Source organism: Molossus molossus, unplaced genomic scaffold (genome assembly GCF_014108415.1).
Source record: "Molossus molossus isolate mMolMol1 unplaced genomic scaffold, mMolMol1.p scaffold_m16_p_14, whole genome shotgun sequence".
Classification (NCBI taxonomy): Eukaryota; Metazoa; Chordata; class Mammalia; order Chiroptera; family Molossidae; genus Molossus; species Molossus molossus.
The window spans coordinates 27,662,419-27,682,121 of NW_023425349.1; the positions used below are offsets into that span (position 1 = coordinate 27,662,419).

Genomic DNA, 19,703 nt, shown 5'->3' on the forward strand with positions numbered 1-19,703 from the left:
CAAGATTTTATTCTTTTTTTTTATTGCTGAATCATATTCCATTTTATATATGCACCACTTCTTTATCAATTTATCTACTGATGAACACTTAAGTTGCTCCCATATCTTGGGTATTGTAATTATGCTGCAGTAAATATGTGGATGTATATGTCTTTTCGATTTAGTGTTTTGGGTTTCATCAGATAAATACCCAGAAGTAGAGTTGCTGGTCCCTTCTTTGTCTCTTGTTATATAGCCTTTGTTTGTTGTTGTTGTTGTTGTTTGTTTATCTTCATGCAAAGACATTTTTGCATTTATCTTCAGACAGAGCAGGAAGGAGACAGAGAGGAAGAGAGGGAAAGAAACATCGATGTGAGAGAGACACATCGACTAGTTGCCTCCCGCACAACCCAACCAGGGCTGGGACAAACTGCAATCGAGGTATGTGCCTTAGCTGGAACGGAACCTGGGACTCTCTGGTCTGTGGGCCAACGTTCTAACCAGTGAGCCAAACTGGCCAGGGCTAGCCTTTGTTTTAAAGTCTATTTTGTCTGATCTAAACATTGCTACCTCAGCTTTATTTTGTTTTGTTTCCATTTTTATAAAATATCTTTTTTCATCCCTTTACTTTCAGTCTGTGTGTGTATTTCCATCTGAAGTGAGTCTCTTATAGACAGCATATGTAAGGGTTTTGTTTTCTAATTCATTCAGTCACCATATATGTTTTGATTGGAGCATTTATCTATTTGCATTTAAAGAAATTGCGGATAAATATATATTTATTGTCATTTTATTATTCATATTTTTCCCCCTGTTCAGCCATTTCATATAAGAGGACACAAATAAATGCTTCCCCTTCTTCAGGTAGTGACAGTTTTAATCTATCTCATAAGCATTGCTACTAAAATCTATTATTAGGAGAAAATGTGGTAGTCAACTCTTCTGTTTCTTTTTTTTTTTAATCCTCACCCAAGGCTATTTTTACATTTATCTTCAGACAAAGTGGGAGGGAGGGAGAGAGAGAGAGAAAAAAAAACAATGATGTGAGAGAGACATATCGATTGATTGCCACCCACACAACCCCAACCGGGGCTGTGGATGAACCCTCAGCTGGAATCGAACTCAGGACTCTTTGATCAGCAGGCCGATACTCTAACTGCTGAGCTGAACCAGCCTGGGCTCCTCTTCTTTTTCTTAAGAAAGACACTTTAAAATTTCTGGTGATACTGCATTGGTGGTGATGAACTTCAGCTTTTTTTTGGTCTGGGAAGCCTTTTATCTGTCCTTCATTTCTGAATGATAGCTTTGCTGATTAGAGTAATCTTGGTTGCAGGTCCTTGCGTTTAATCACTTTGAATATATTGTGCCAATCCCTTCTGGCCTGCAAAGTTTCTGTTGAGAAATCAGCTGACACTTTTAGGGGAGCTCTCTTGTATATAACTGCTTTTCTCTTATTGCTTTTAGAGTCTCTCTTTGGCCCTGGCCGGTTTGGCACAGCAGTTAGAGCGTCGGCCTGCGGACCAATGAGTTGCGGGTTTGATTCTGGTCAAGGGCGCGTACCTCAGTTGCTGTTTGTCCCCGGCCCTGGACACAGAGGCAACCAGTTGATGTGGCTCTATCACATCGATGTTTCTCTCTCTCTCTCCCTTCCTTGCACTCTATCTGATGATAAATAGAAAAATATCCTCGGGTGAGGAACAAAAAAATAAAGAAAGAAATAAAAGATTCTCTCTTTGTCTTTAACCTTTGCATTTTAATTATGTGTCTTGGTGTGGGCATCTTTGGGTTCATCTTGTATGAGACTCTCTGAACTTCCTGGACTTTTATGTCTGTTACCTTCACCAGGGTACAGAAGTTTTCTATCATTATTATTATTTTTTTTTTTACATAAGTTTTCAGTTCTTTACTTTCTTTCTCTCTTCTTCTTTTGGCAACCCCCATGATGCAAACATTGGTATGCTTGAAATCGTCCCAGAGACTCCTTACACTATCCTCATTATTTTAAAATGCTTTTTACTGTTCTAATTATGTTTTCTGCTCCCTTATCTTCCAAATCTCTGATTTGATCCTCTGCTTTATCTACTCTAATGTTGATTCTCTGCAATTTATTCTTCATTTTAGTTAGTGTATCCTTTATTTCTGACTGTTCTTTTTTATGGTTTCCATGTCACTTTTATACTATTGAAGCTCTTTGAGCATCCTTATATTGTAACCATTGTTTTGAAATCTGTATCTGGTAGTTTGCTTGCTTGCCTTCATTTCATTTAGTACTTTTTCTCCTATTCTTTCATTTGGGACCTGTTTCTTTATCTCCTCATTTTCGCTGCTTTGCTTTGTTTGTTTATATGCATCAGGTAGAGCTGCTTTGTCTCCAGTACTTGGTAGAGTGGTCTTATGTAGTAAGTGTCCTGTAGGGCCCAGTGGCTCAGCGTCTCAGGTCACCTGAGCTGGGTACTGCCTGTACATTTCCTGCATGGGCTGTGTGCACTGTCCTGTTATAACTGAGTCTTTATTGTTTTTGGCACATCACTAAGAGGGGTTTATCACTAAGAGGGGTTGACTCCCCCAGACCAATTGGCTGCAAGGACAAGTTGCACTAGAGGAGTTGCTGTGCAGGAGTCCACCCCACAGAGCAGGACTTGCTTTAGCAGAGCTTTGGTGCCCGCAAAGGCCACTCCTTGACTGTGTTGCTCATTGATGTAGTTGGGTTGTAAGCTGTTCACTGGGTTCACTGGCTCTGGGGCGTCCTGGGAAGTACAATGTCAGCCTCCCCGCCCAGCACGAGCTACAGAATGATCTGCAGATGCCTGATATTTTGCTGGGCTTGGAGGTGCCCAGGAGAGGCCAAGCTATGAATTGAGGTGGGCTACACTAGTGCCAGGCCTCGGCCACTGAGCAAGATGTAAGGGGTACACAGGGGCAAGATGCTGCTTGTTTGAGAGATTTTAGGAAAGCCCTATCCATGATCCAAGAGAGGCCATTTTGTATGGGGAAGCTACTGGAAATGGCTTGGGTGGGCCCACAGTTTGGGTGTGGTGGGGTCTCAGGGAAACAGCAGGGTAGGGTGAGCTGTGTTAGCCAGGTAGATCGCATTTTATTTCTGACTTCTATATTATTGTATGCTGGTCATTACACTGGGATTTAATTACTTTATGCAGAATTTCTAAATATATAAATTAATATGTAAGTCGTTAAGCCAAAAACTATTTCAAATGCATAGGAAGATACTTTATAATTAGAAAATATGGAACATGTCACCCTGGCTGGTTTGGCTCAATGGTTAGAGAGTTGGCCCATGGGCCAAAGAGACCTGGGTTCGGTTCCCGCTAAGGCCACGTACTTCGGTTGCAGTTTGTCCCTGGCCCCGGTTGGCGTTGTGTGGGTGGCAACCACTCGATGTGTCTCTCTCACATCGATGTTTCTCTCTCTCTCTCTTCCTCCTTCTCTCCCTCCCACTCTATCTGAAGATAAATGCAAAAAAATGTTCTTGGGTGAGGATAAGAAAAAAAAAAAGAAAGAAAATATGGAACATGTCAACAATATCCTGAATTATTCACTAAGCAATTTGAGAGAGACAGATATTTAAATAGATAAGATATATTATCAATCACACAAATTCTCCTAACATCATACCATATCTAATTATATCTGAATTAGGAAATCAAGGCTTGATTTTGTAGATATAACCCCACAATTTTTACAGAAGGTCAGAGGGCATGCTGCAAATAGAGAGTTTCTTCATTCCAGTTGGTAGAGTGCAACTTTATAAGAAATAACTTATTGTCAGACTTTATAGTGACTCTGAGATAATAAAAATGGTACCATTTTTTTATAACTCACATTCCTATTGATATATTCTCTGATATTTGATAGCATATTGAATAGTGAGCTTTGGGCAGTAAAACATCATATGATCCATGAGAAATTAAGCCATCTTATTGTGTATCTCTTGATGGTGCCCTTGAGCTTCTTCATGAATTTGTTATTATTATTATTGTGATTTTCTGTCTGTCTTATAAGGGATTCTTTTTTTTTATCCTCACCCGAGGATATTTTTCCATTTTTTGTACAGATAGAGTGGGAGGGAGAGAGAGGAAGAGAGAGAGAGTGAGAGAAACATCGATGTGAAGGGACACATCGAGTGGCTGCCACCCGCACGACCAACCAGTGCCGGGGACAAAATGCAACCGAAGTACATGCCCTTAGCGGGAACCGAACCCGGGTCTCTCCGGACCGCAGGCCGATGCGCCAACTGCTGAGCCACACCGGCCAGGGCTTATAAGGGATTCTTGATCTCATAATGCTAGAGTTATTACACATAACTTCTTAAGCCATGGAGAGTCGAGAGTGGATTTTTGTCTTTTTATGTTGTTCTTTATTCTTCCTATTTTCAATTGTGAGGATATATTTATTTAATAATGAAAATAATATTTTAACATGGTATGGGCTAAGACTATAGCTACATAATAATAGTGCAAGGAGCACACAATTTGGGCTTAAAGAAACTGAATTTGACTCCAAGGCTTAGAATGGTATGATATTTTAGTAAAATTATATAATTTCTTGGAGCTTCAACTTCTTCATCCCTAGGGAAGGGATAATGATCCCTAATAATGATGCCTAATGGCTAAAAAAATTAAAGATGATACTTATTCTGTTTAGCATGTAAGTGATATACAATAAATGTAGCTTTCATTTTGATGAAAATATTTTATATTATTTGACTCAGGTATCATCTCAGATATATCTGACACACCCCAAAATATCTGGTTATCTCCCTTTCTTTAGGATATATATGTAGAAAATGAACTTAGGTCCTTTTGGAAAAGAATCAGGAAAATATTTTATATTTGTATATTGTAATCCTGAGAAGAATTCATTGCTATAAATTATTAGAATACACTCCCTTTTCTAGAGAGAGTTGAGGCCCCAATATCCAATTTTATGTTCTGCTCCCATAGACCAGTACTCTCAAAATTTACTTTCATGCATATTCCCCTGGTTCCTGAAATTTCTTTTTCACATCAGGCTCTAAAGAAACCTGTCTTTGACAATCAGCCTAGAAGCCATGGGGTAATGAGAGCAGGTCCTAAGAAAGATGAACTTTATATGTTGAAGTGCTGGCTCCAGGTGAGTTCCTTACATGGTCATCCTACAGGTATCACAGGGCAATCTGGAGGAACAAGATTCCTAGGTTTACCGATCAAATGCCTCCATTCTGTTCCTCAGTACTCTACAATTTTCTGACATTGACTTTTGTTTGTAGATATGTCACCATCAAAATGAAAAGCTAGTAGTAATTTTGAACCTGGGCTTCCCTGTGTCTGCAGATGTCTCTTTGCCTTGCATTGGTAGTTGGCTTCCCTAACCATACCATATTTATGAAAGAAAGCTTCAAAATGATGATAAATTCAGAAGTCCTCTAAAAAGGTATAACTTCTTTGACTCTGATATAGTATTATTATCATTATATATTATGAAAGTAATAAGAATCTCCAAAACTTATTCTCTTACAAGCTAATATAAAATCCTTACTTTGCACAATAAATCATAATTAGTGGATTTTAAAATTATGATTTCGAAATAACAGAAACCATAATCCTGAGAAATGTTTTAAGTAGTCAACCTAACAAATATGTAGACAATACAAAACAATATATTGATATGCATGTGTTCATTAACTCTTTTTAATTGCCCTGGATAGCAATCACGTTGGAATGGGAAGCACTGCTTGCTTTACATGAAACACACAGTACATATCTGTTTTGCCTTGGAATATTAAGCAAATAGTCTCTTACATAAAACTGTAGGGAGAATGAAGAATAATTTCAATATACAGAGTACCTGGAAATCTATAAATAATTTTGAGCACAAAAACCTCAATTTAGAAAATACAACATTTTAAATGAAATTAATAGCTGTTTATTTAAACAATATTGAAAGTACACATAATTTAAAACATCAAGCAGAATTTAAAATTATGTCACTAATCAGTGATTAAAAGTTACTAAAATACCTAAGTATTTCTTGCTAATGAGAGAAAGTGTACTTTCGTGTGGTAACTATAGAAACATGCTTCTCAGGCCTCCTTCAAGAGAACCTAGTGCAAGGTGCATAGTCAACTTGAAGTCCCGGCTTCCACTGCTCTGGAACACTACTGTATTGGTACACTGAGACTGCTTGCATTCTGCTCTTCCAGGCGATCACTCGTCAGTTCTTGTGGGATGCAGGACTGCCCTAATTGCTCTTTGGGTTTGACGATGCTCCATAGGCTTGGATGAAACATTTTTAACTTCTTTTCGATCTGAGACTCTTTTTGCCCAGTCTTCCTTCCTTCCCCATCACTTATCACAGCTCCTCAACGTGCTTCAAAATCTAAAGGTTTTTTTTGCCTACTGCTTTTTCTCCCCCTTTGTCACTCACAGGAGTTTCCCCAGTAAATCTCTTGTGCACCTATTTCCATCCTGGCATCTGCTTTTTGGAGAACTCAAACTGATACACAGTATCATAGAAGGAGGGTCTTCATCTTCCCAATAATCTCTGTCACTTTTTCTAAAACCATTCCAATCAAGTAAACTGTGAAAAGAAAACAAAGTCCTCTCCATTAAAAAAAAAAAAAAATCCCTTGTTCCCTCCTCCAATTACATGACCTTTCCTAATCCCTTATCCAACAAGGTGCTGAAACTATAATTGCAAATAGACCATATGACTTTTAATTTACATATTGTCCACTTCTTTAAAAAACAAACAAAATAGAAGCATTCCAAGAGAAGGATGACTGTACAATCAGAGTTAAATTTAGGTATCAAATATGTGAGTAAGGGTACCTACAGTGGAGTAGTTACAAAGAATCTTTCAGTCTTCCCTAAGGTGGTCTCTGTAAGGATAAAATATAGCAACAATTCTAAAATACACTTTAGTTCTTCTTTGTTTTTTTTTTGTTTTTTTTTGCACAGTGATTTATAAGTTGTTTTTCCCCCATACGTAGAAGTCCAAGTGTTTGAAATGAATCTTTCAGCACTTATTTCTATTTACAAGACACCGTTAACTGGGAATAATATCTAAAACTCAAGTACTCAAATGGACTCTTTTCACTGCATCCTATGGCTGCCCATTGAATCACCTGAAGTTCTACTGGAGTTAGAAATGCAGATTGTGCTGTGACATTTTGGAATTTGACTTTATATCACGTATTCTTGTGATATGAATACACACCCAAACCTCAGAGTCCCTCATCCCAACCTTTGACTTTCGTGGGCACAGGGGAGTCAGCTGGCTTTACATAATTCATAAAAATTGTTTGTATTTAACTCTTGTTTCTCCTTATTTATGATATATTTCAATTATCTCTCAAACAAATGTTCTGTTCTTTATCATTTGTCCTTCTCATTCCCTCTTAACTGTTTGTTTACATACACTGATTAATTATCTTCCTTCTTTCTACAACAGGATTACCCACTGGATACCAATGAAATTATTTTGGTCCTGAGGGGATATTGGCAATATTATAAAATATTATTAGTTGTCACAACTTGGGGAGGGGGCTTGTACAGGCATCTAGTGAGCAGAGGCCAAGGATGCTGTTAAACATCCTAAAATGTACAGAACAGACCTGACCTTCCAAAAAATTATCTGGTCTAAAATGTTATTAGTTCTTTTAACTACAGGGTTAAGAAACCCCAGTTACCATGTCTATGTCCAAACTACATGGGGAAAAGGTCTTTTTTGTCTTTAAATTAACTCTTTTAAAAATTGTATTAATTCATCAAAATTTAATTTAAAAGTCATAGTATTTGATAACTTATAGATAAACCACCATACCAGAGCAAAGATTTATTCTGCAAGTGTAAATTTTTCCACATCTTCACTTTAACTCAAATAATTTAGATAAATTGCTAAGTGTCTGAGCCTCAATTGTAATTGGATAAATAATGATACCTAATCTGTAGGGCTATTATGAGAATAAAATATAATGTGCATAAAGCATCTAGCATATAGTATATGATCAATAGATAGTCATTGTTACAATATGTTTTATTTTAATCTTTATTATGTTTTATATGTGTTTTGTTCAGCATCCCAGATGAAAGGTACTGGGTATGCTAATGTCCTGAGTTACAGAAGAGGTTTCATCCTAATTAGATAAGTGGTTGGTCAACTGTAGTCAGGTATTAAAAATATCAGTTTTGTGTTTCAAGTGTCATATTCATCCCAGATCTGGAATGTATTTTCTGACAGATCGCCTGCTTTTAATAGGTCTTTATTAGTTTTATTTTATAATAAAATGGTGTTTTTTGTTTGTTTTGTGAAAATGGAAGTGGCTTAATATCCCTTGGCTGCAAAATGATGACAGCATCTGCTTTACAAGATTACTATTAGTATCAAACCAGATAATATATTTAAAATACAGTGTGAATCTTACACATTCTTTTTATATTCAAGTCATCACAAGTTCAGAAAAATTTTTTATTTCTAGATTTATTTTTTTGACTGTTTTTAGGTGATGAGTGTAGAGATGCTAGGTGGAAAGAAAGAAAATAATCAAGGAATATTATTTGAAGTGGTACAGTTGAAGAGATTTAGTTAGAAAGAATTTTTAAATTAGTTTTGGAAATTTGTTTCTAATTCCTAATTGACCATTATTAAATCTTTGAAATTTCTCTGAGTTTTAGACCATTGTTCAAATGTACTTCACTCACTACACAAATTTGATAATGCACCATAACCAGATGGTAATTAACGTTTTCTAGACCTTTTAACCACAGATCTTAGAGTTCTATGTGTATGTGTGTGTGAGGGGTGTCTTGCAGGAAACCATTAATACTTTCTATCATTTATTTTGAAAATTATTAAGGTAGCGCAGAATATACCTAACTTTTTGCAATGGACATTATTGTGTTGTGATATGCTAATAACTACCCTATGAAACAAAGAATCGTAGTCATTTAATTTATGAAAATAATGGGATATTTCAAATTTAGTGTGTTTCTATAATTTAGGAGTTCTCAGAAAACTTACTATATTAATGTGTGTGATAAATGTCAAAAAGAGTTTTAGGGAATAGAGGTTTTGTCTCCACAAAATCTTTTACTTTAGGTGATAAAGTAGGTTCCAGGATGCTCTGTGTCTGATTGGCCTGAGGTGGTCATCTTATTTTCTTGTTTCAATATCATAGAGCTAAGTCAAGGAGAGCATAGCATTGCTCTTAGGTGGGAGTGCATTTACCGATGGGCATGTAGTTCAATGAAATATAATGGTAAGTTTTCTGTCTTTGTGATTTTTTAAACATTCTGATAGATCTCCAGGAAGAGACACTATACTCTTTTGGTATGTTTAATTTTTTAACATTGTTGGTAAGAGGTGTGAGACATTCCTCTCACTACTAGCCTGAGCAGGAAGTTGAGAGGAGGTTGAGGGAAGAGAATCACAGAGAAGTAAACCAAAATAAGTTCTTTAAAGTTAATTCAACCCTGAAGCTTGTCCTTGTTGCTTCCGTTTAGACTTCCAGTTAAGTGTGATAATAAATTTCCTTATGTTTAATTCTATTTGATTTGTGTTGACAGATGAAAAAAATATAACATTATGATCTAAAAAAGGCAATGGTTTCAAAGAGTTTTAACAATGAAATACTTTTGTTCAGAGCACCCATTGATAAAACAAATTTTGGAAAATCTAGTATAGAACCAAAAGGGTTGTTTAGAGTCAGCTGATCTGGGTTGGAATCCTTTCTGATTCATGACCAATTTGTTTTGGCAGGTAATAACTGTATATATCATGTTTCTATCTTATAACATTGTTATAATAAAGCTCTTCATATTATCATCAAACTGTTTTTAATAAGTAATAAGTAAGATGAGCTGTGTAAAGAACGAACCATAGTACTTGACAAATAATATGTGCTCAGCTATTGCTCAGTATTGCCTATTATTATCATTACTATTTTTCATAATTAGATATTGTGTCATATAACAAAATGAATATTAAGTTGACCAGAGAATTAATTAAAACTATCAATATAGTGGTTTTTTAAAATCTTCACACAGTGTATACTATACACACTCTGAAAGAGTAAGGCAAAATAATTAAAAACACAAGGTGGTCCTTGAGTAATATTTTAAGATCTTAAAAAATGTAATACTGCCCTGGCTGGTTTGGCTCAGCGGTTAGAGCGTCCACCTGTGGTTCAGAGAGACCCGGGTTCAGTTCCCGCTAAGGGCATGTACCTCGGTTGCAGTTTGTCCCCGGGCCTGGTTGGGTAATGCAGGAGGCAGCCACTTGATGTGTCCCTTTCACGTCGATATTTCTCTCTCTCTCTCTCTCTCTCTCTCTCTCTCTCTCTCTCTCTCTCTCTCTCTCTCCCTCTCCCCTTCCCACTCTATTCTCTCTCCTTCCCACTCTATCTGAACTAAAAATGAAAAAATGTCCTTGGGTAAGGATTAAAAAAAAATTTAATACTAATGTCTTTTAAAATTTTTGATGGGTCTAATCAGGATAATAAAATTCCCTACATATAAAGTCTAGCTAACCTTCAGATATTGGACATAAAATTCTAGCATCATAAAATCCTAAAATTGAAAAAGCACAGATAGCCAAGACTGACTATAGTAATCAATTTTATAGTATACCGTATAGGTTCTTATCAAGTATTTTTAATGTCACTGTATTCCCAGGCAATATATTTTCCTATTATACAACCCTGATTGTTTAAAAAAAAAATGTTCTTCCAAATTATATATCCTTATGGAACTCGCAGGAGGAAAAATGTAGTATATAGCCTATAGGAACATTTGACTGAACCCTTAATTTAGGCACTGTGCTAATCACTGTAAATGTATCACTGTAGTTAAATATCTTCAAAGCTCTATAATATAGGTACTTATATAACTTTTACTTTGCAACTGAGGGAATTGGTATGTGAAGAGAGTAAATAAAATGGACATAAGGCATATAGCTAGTATCCAGACTATTCAGAATTTTGATTCTTGTATATGTGAATCCAAAATGTCTGATCTGAATTTCCAGCCATAGTGCCTTTAAATTATTGAAATAATCATTTTGAACAATTATTGAACACTTATGGTTTATTGCTTCCTGAGGGAAGAAATTAATACTTTCTGGTGCAACTACTCTGGAAACGAGTTTGTCAATGCTTTGAAACGTTAAAAATAGCATTACCATGTTACTTTGCAATCACATACATCCAAGAGTACTGAGAACATACGCCCACAGGAAAACTTGTGCATGACTGTTTATAAACATCATTATTCAAAATACCTAAAAACAAAACATTCTAAATAGCAATAAACTGATAATTTAATAAACAAAATGTGGTATATTCAAGCTGAAATATTATTTTCAATAAAAAAGAATGAATGCTAATCAATGTTACAATAACCATAAACCTAGAAACAAATATGTACAATGAAATGCAAATTTTAAAAGGATAAATTTGAGGTATATGAATTATATCTTAATAAATCTGTTAATAAAATAAGGATCATAAAATTTCTAGAACTGAACATTTTAATGACTAAAATTAAGTTATATAACTGATCATATTTAATAGTAATTTATTGAAAGTTTTTTCCATAATATCAAAAACTAGGAATACCTCCACACTTTTTTATTGTAATATTGTACTGTAATTTGTTAAATTAGACAGAAGAAATAGAAAGCATTAGGGAAAAAAGGAATAAATATACCTGTCATTATAGTCATAAAACATGGTTATTTACAGAGGAAGATAAAATAATCTACAGTCAAAAAATTAAATTGTGTAAGTTCAAATGTTAAACGGAGAAGTTGGGAGAATGTAGGGGATTAAAAAGTAGAAAAGAGAATGGAGAGGGGAAAAAGAAAAAATAGAAAATAAGTTTATTAACTCTCTTATGTAAAAATCTAGGAATAAATATAACATTTTAAGCTAACAGATTAACAAGTAGGCACTAGCCCTGGTTGGTTTGCCTCAGAGGTTAGAGTGTCAGCCCTCAGACCAAATGGTCATGAGTTCAATTCTGGTCAAGGGTACATACCTGGGTTGCAGGTTCAACTCCCGACCCCGTTGGGGCCATGCAGGAGGCAACCAATTAATGTCTCTCTCTCACATCAATGTTTCTCTCTTCCTCTCTTTCTTTCTTTCCCCCTTCCCTCCCTCTCCCTCCCTTCCACTGAACCTAAAAATCAATGGAAAAATATCCTTGGGTACGGATTAACTAACTAACTAAATAAATAAATAAACAAACAAACAAATAAATGAATAACAAGCACTTAAACATATTAAGAGAATGGCAAGCAACAAACTATTATTTGCTAAATTTAATGATCAGGGAAAGAAACAAAAAGGGAGAAGAAAGAGCAAGATATAGCAAGGCAATTTTATTGTTAGTCACAATAGGGAGCCAACAAATACTATCTAAAAATAATATGTATATGTTCATATGAACAAAAATATAAATAGCCCTAAATGTGGAACTGTAAACATAAAGAAAAGAGACCACATAAGTTCAACTGTGTTTAATTAATATACATTATTTCAGGTTTGCTATTTATATGCATATATATAATATTAAACATAGCGAAATAATGTGACAAGTTTAGAAGAACGTTTAAGCCATATAATGTAATATAAACTGGCTTAACACACCAAAAAAAAAAAATTCTTTCCCATTGGCTTGCAAAGAAAAATTAAACTGCTGATTATGAGACACATCTTAAAAACAAAATAATGTGAAAAAAAGAATAAGCAAAGATTTATCAGACAAATTAAAGTCAAAAGGAAGGAGAGGGCCTCACATTTATCAATAGTTATAATTGGACCCACAGAAAGCATTGAAAAAATTTAAAGGACATTTTACATCATAACACATAGTTATTAATAACTGTGGAGTAAATATCAGCAGTGGATTGACAAAGCAGAAACTGTAAGACACAAACACAAGACGCGCTAAAAAACTATTAATCACCGAAAGAAGCCTGAGCTCCTTGAGACACTAGTTGATTCTAGGTCTGGGAACAGAAAGGATCAAGACAAGCCCGGGACATCTTCTCAAATGAAAAGAGAAATAAATTTTCAAAAATTAACAGGGTCATGTCAAGTGGACACAGAATATTTAGTGAAAATTTCTGAGTCTATATGATACTTAAAAAGCCAAGAAAAATGATATGCCTATTATTTTAGGTGCCTATTAAAACAACTCCTTCATTTGAAAAAAAGTAACTAAAGGACAAACTATCGAACGTTTTTCCTGCCATTCCAGTAGAAAGTCTTCTGCAATGTAACTAGATTCTTATGCCATATGCCAAAGAAGCATCAAACTTTCTGCTGTGCTTTTGTGGGTGAAAAAAGGGTCACATACCAAACCTGAGAAGCTCAGGGGAGGCCTGCCTGGTGGGTCTTAAAAACTCAGAGACTTAAAGTAACCACATAGGATGATATGAAAGTAAAGCCTCCTAACTAAAAGCGAGTCCTGGTAGGTAGTCCTGTCCTAGGCCAGTATCTTCCTGGACAAAGGTTCATCTTCACCTTAACTGAGCCTGTCTATTGCATCTACAACAACAGATCTTTTGAATGTCAGGGAAATTTACTTTTTCTAGAGACCTCGGGGCACAATCACTGCACCAGAGCAGAAACAACAGACTACTTCATTGTTATTGTTATCATGTTCATTGTTAACTGTTTACTATTCTACACCCACCAATGTAAAAGAAGTATGTATCTCTCCATGTTGCTTTTCATCCAGTCTTCGAGATTTCCCTGCTTTACTTTCTCTCATCGTCCTAATCTACAGTCGTCCCTTGCCACTTCGTGCTTTGACTCGCAGCTTTGACTTGTGCAGCTTCACTCTATCGGGTTTTTTTTAAATATAGTCATTAAAAGTTGATTGAGACCATGAAAATGATACAGTGTGTGCTCAGTTGTCTGAAAACTGGATTGGAATGCACAGGAATAGAGATAAATCATGGCATCCAAAAATAAAATGACCCACCATCAGATGATACTTGATCCTCTCAGGCAAAAACTTGTATGTTTCAACCAGCATTATCATCAAATAAAATACTTCTCTTCAAAAAAATATCAGTCATTTGTCTGAGAACTGTTTTTTCGTATTAGGGCTCTCATAGTTTGGCTGATTGTCACTAGCCAAACTGAATTTGTGAAAGGAAACAAAAATTGATCATATCAAAAATAAAGCCTCTATATTAATACTATTCATAGTAACAACAATTGGCCAAATTGGTTTAAAGAGTCTTCTTGTTCTAGCTGATGTATCAAGGTCCAATTCCCTTCCTTCAGCTTCCCTGCCTCAAAATTGCTTCCCTCACTCTAATAGTCCGTATGCTTCTAGGTATACCATAGTGTTTTGCCAGTTAGGTTTCTCTTAGTTTTAAGGCTTAAAAGTAATTTGAATTAGTTTTAGGCCAAAAGAGAGTCATGGCCATGTTGAAGGATGAATAGAGTTGAAGTAAGGGGTCTGGGATAACTGGAGGTAATTGTTCTGGTCCTGTGGTACTGGTCTGTTTTGTATAGCCTGGGATTATTTCTACAAGTCTGCTACCTTCTTGCAGCTGTTTTGTTTTTTCAACTGTGGGGCTAGAAACTTTGGGCTTCCGCAGTTATCTCTGGGCTCCGATGTTCTCAACTTCACTTCCAGCGTTCAAGAGCCTCTCTTTCCTTCATTTCAACTTGAAATATCCCAGAGAAGAATTTTGATTAGCTTTGTGTGATGGAATGACTCAGGGACAAAAGAATTTACAAAGAAGAAATGTGTTTATCAAAAATGCAAGTATGTCAGACTTAAGAGGGGCTAAGTAATAAAATATAAAACACAAGTGGCATTTTAAGGGGGAAAACCACAATATTACCATTTAGTTTATTAAGGTCTGAAAATAATTTTTCTCATGATTATACAATTTATAAAGATGGTGATATATCTTCAGATACCAGAATTGAAAAAGTCAGTGATAAAATTGTTTTCCTTAGAGAATCAATAATTCACAGGAAAACATTAGGAATTAGCTTAGTTTGGGCACTAAAACAAAAACCCTGTTAATTTTGGTTTATCTCAGGGTGCAATGAACTCTTCCACTCACTTCCCACCAAGACACATGCTGTTTACACTTACTGCTAATGTTGGCAGGAAAACGTGTTAGTTTTGTTCTTTTAGTACCTAGTTGTCAAATATCTGTACACTTTATTTGACCAATTTCATTTGCCTAGACATGACAAGAGGAGTTGATTAATTCACAAAAACCTCCTCACTTGGTTTAACAAAACTAGAACCATATGCTATTTTAAGACTTAGAATTTAATGCCTGTCTGGAGTTCTCATAAGTCCCCTAAGCTTATAACTCTATTGTAGTTTCAGAAATATTCTCTTTTAACTCATCTGCTGAGGTCAGGAACAAAGGAACATTCCATTCACCTCAGCTGGCTTATACTGTACTACCTATAATCTTAAACTAAGAAACTCTGGTATAATTTATAGAGAGATTTCTGTCTATCTCATCATATGCTATTTTTTTGTGGTGCTAGATTAGTCGTGTTTTATATTAACTTAGGGGGTGCAACTTTGTTTTTCAATAGCTTGTCAGGATTGAGACCTATCTTTCTTGACTTATTTTTTTGTTTCTCTGGGACTTTCTTATTTTCCTTTGAGTAAGGAGACATAAAAGTAATGCATTCATAAACCTTCATATTTCTTAGAATGCTATGAAACTCTAGACAAACCAAAAAGTTCTTCCCCATTTCCATATAGATTGAGGCTCATTTTTATAATAACTATACAAGTCAATGAAATTCTCTTGAATATTCTTATTTCTATCCATACTATATAAAAACTGTTTTTTAAGTTATTTAAATCTCATATATATTCTCTTTTGATGGTAAATTTGTTTGTCTTTACTAAATACTCCTAGATTATGCACAAATATTTATAATTAATCTTCAGTTTCCACACACGTGCACAGAGACAGAGACAGAGAGAGAGCAGAGCTTGTATTTACAACTGAGAGAACAGGCCATGTATACAGGAGATATACAATTATAAAATGTTAATTACCTTTCTATTGCTAGAAATTGAAGGGAAGCAGAATTTTTCACTCCAACATTTGCCTCTGGTTCAGGGTTATTATAGGCTAGTTATTTTTAAGAAACAGAAGACATAGGAACTCTGAAAATCAAATAGAAGTTACATTTTTGTAAGAGACACTTACATTTATAAGGGAAATCTCCATTTATATAGGTGTTACCCTCTCTATACCAGGAAGAAAACAGTGACTAAATCTCTAGAAACTCTTACTAATGGAGAAGGCAAGGATATAGATCTGCATAACAGCCATACTCTTACTACTTGTGATACAATTGTAATTACCTAGTTGCTAATAATAGAGAAGCTAAAGGAAGGCCAGACATTATAGGCATATCATTTAGACAGCTTCACCAAGAAGCTGCAATTTCACACTCCCCAGGGAACCACCCACTCATTCCCCACAGACCACTGGGGGAAGGGGTCCAACAAAGGGGCGATGCACTCATGTGCAGTGAGTTGGGATGATTAGGAAAGATGCCTATTAGTCAAACCTGGAAACAGAGATCATTGGCCTGAATAGGCTGGGCCTCTGCAAGCCAATGAAAATTTGGGAATACATAATCCCCTAAACAAAGGAGCTTGCATTCTCTTGGCTCTTGACTGTGCTCTTCACTCGTGGTTGTCTCAGCTCTCTGGTTCCTTTGGCTTTGCTCTTGCTCATGTTCCCTCCACACCAAAACAGCCGTGTGGCTGTGCAGATCCCACAGGCAATGGACTGATGGACTGCGGTTGGAAACAAACTAAGCTAGTCTGATGCTCTAATGGACTGTGCAGACATGGAATGGCAGCTCTGGACTCTGGCTCTGATTTTAACCCGGCTAACGGCAAAATGGGACTGCTTCTTTGAGGTTACTGAGGTTAAATGGGACCTAGGAAACTCAGGGGTTTGATTCCACAGAAATAATGCTTTCTGCAGTATTCCATCGTCCTGTGTGAGTTTCATGAAAATCCTTTTCTTGGGATATCACAAAAAGCCCAATTCCATGAATACCAGGTAGGATGTTGACCTCTCTCCACCAATAACACATGTTACTTGTGCTTTTTCTGGTAACCTCACATTAGCAGGCCTTCCCCCATCCTTTTATGGGGACCCTAATGTTAGAGTCCATTAGTCTACATACCTGGCCTAAAGAAATGCACAAGGAAGAGTTTGCAGTATAGGAAGAACAATAGTTTAATATTAAATTTGGTCAATCTGGACTCAGTGATGGTGTGTAGGTTACAGATTATATAAGGCAAAATCACAAGACATCATGGGTTTTGGGCTTCCCAGCTATGGTTGGGAGCGAATTGGTCAGAGGTGAGATAAGGGTAATAAATCATTTCTTCAGGTCTCGAAGACAGTTCTTTCTGAGTCTGCTCCAGCATCCTCTTTGGCTACATGGGAAAGCTCATTCCACTTGAGAGCTTAGGAGCTGAAACATAACTTAGATCAAGATGTTATCTTTAGCCCTAGCTGATATGGCTCAGTTGATTGGTCCCATGCACTAAAAAGTTGCTGGTTCAATTCCTGGTCAGGGCACATGCCCTGGTAGTAGGATTGATCTTCAGGAGGAGGCATACAGGAGGTGGCTGATTGATGTTATGCTCTTACATTGATGTATCTCTCTTCTCCCTTCCTCTCTCCCTAAAAATCAATAAACTATTCTTAAAAAATAAAAAACAGATGTTATCTTTAACCTGCCAGAGGTCCAGATCTGGTGACTGTTAGTCAAGTCCAGCCTATTATCTTTTGCTGACTCGGGGATCTCTGGGATTGCTGATTATCTGGGGAAAAGGATATATATAAAGAGATGATTTCTAGAGTTAGGATTTAAAGCTAAATTTAATCAAAGTCATAAGGACCATTGATTTCAACCCTTCTCTCTAATATATTTCTTTTGTTATTAGCTGAAGATGATATTTAAGGTTGTGGCTTGGATCACTTTGGGGAGTTACTCAGTTTTCCTGGGTATATCCCATGTATACAGGAGGTATAAATGTTATTAAATTTCTGTTTGTTTTTCTCCTCATAATATGTCTTTTATTACAGGGATGTCTCTGCCAAGAACCTAAAAGGGAAGAGGGAAAAATATTTAACCTCCCCCACAGAATGAAACATTTCTTTTTATTTACACTCATATACACATCAAAACCACACATACACACACAATGTCAGATAATTAATATTTTTTTCTAGGTCGCAGATCAACTAAACTAAAACTGGCACCTCCAATTATATAAGGAACATGAGCACATGCTTACTTGAATTAGACTATAGAAGATATCACAAAATATTTCAGCTAAAAATTTTAACTTACTGCTAAAAGTTGAGTATAGTTTTGCTAGTGAAAGTATAGAACCCCTGGTGACTTCAAAGACAAAGGAATTTTACACCTACTCACAGGTTCTTCTCCACATACCAAAGCAAATACTCACAAACAAAATTGAAAGATTCCTAAGAAAACTCGAAGGATTGGGGAGAGGAAAAGCAGCCTCTACAGGAAAGCTTGGAACGCCACCTGGATCCCTTTTCCCTACCTCACGTATTTCCAAAAACATTCAACTGCCGAGAGAAGGGCTTAGAGGCCCAGGGCAGGCTACTGCAAAATATGCCTCAATGACAGCGATTACTTTGAATTAAAGTTACTTGACAAACAGCCAGTGCATGAAGGGAATGTGGATCCTTCCTTCCCTTATAGAATGCAGGAAATAAATCTCCCCTGTGAAGGTGCCCTCCTTGCTCCAGGGGGGCTGAGAGAGAAACCTTTATCTCTGGAGTTAAGGCATTCAGGGCCAAAAAGCTTAAATAAACAAACATTACACCTTTGCTAATTTAATACCCAAGCCCAGAATTTGTTTAGATTCATTACTAACAAACACAAAAACCCAGGTGTCTTTGTCTTGTCATTTCTCCACTAATTTCTTGTGTATTGTTTTGTTTCTCCTCTAAAATGCATAAAAAGCTGTCTGGTTTATCATTTCAGAGATCAGAGAGCATCATTTATAATCTCTCATGTGCATGTACTAAACTGATTTTTCTCCTGTCAAGCTGGTCTTATGTTAATTTTATTTTTAGCCCATCTATAAGAACTTGAGAAGCATAGAGGGAGTATTCTCCCCCTCCCCAACAAGAGGCACAAACAATATCTGTCTTATGACTATTGAAAACCTATTTCAGCTCAGGGAAGTCCCTTTTGCCATATAAGGTAGCATATTTACAGACTCCTGGGGTTAAGATGTGGATATTTTGGTGTGAGGGGCAATGATATTCTGCTACATCTCTCTTTTCTGTTCCTTTCAATCATCTCTATATGTTTGTAAGTATCACTTGTGTTTTAATTTGCTTTCTTTTTCAAGCCAAGTTTGCATCTATTTTTCTGCCCGTTTTCATTTTCTTTCCTGACCATTTCGCACACATGATGTTTTTTAAGGGCCTTGAATTTCTCAATTGCAGATTCAGTCTGTGTTGGAATCATATCCAGTCCCTGCTCTTGAAGTTGAGACGTTGCCTTTTTCTCAATATGAAAAATAATTATATAACTATATAATAGTTATATAATTATTCATAAGAATAGGAGTCGGTAAAAAAAAAAGTGAGACTAATACCATTGTAATTAGCTAATTATTAATAATAGGAAGGGCCAAAGGGGGAAG

General features: G+C 36.1%; 1 non-coding gene across 1 annotated transcript; it reads right to left on the reverse strand.

Annotated features, from left to right (window-relative positions):
- Positions 1–784: 784 nt before the first annotated feature.
- On the reverse strand, positions 785–921 carry LOC118630364. The gene has a single exon (XR_004959603.1). It is a non-coding gene; the product is annotated as a small nucleolar RNA SNORA29 (small nucleolar RNA).
- Between the last annotated feature and the right edge of the window lie 18,782 nt (positions 922–19,703).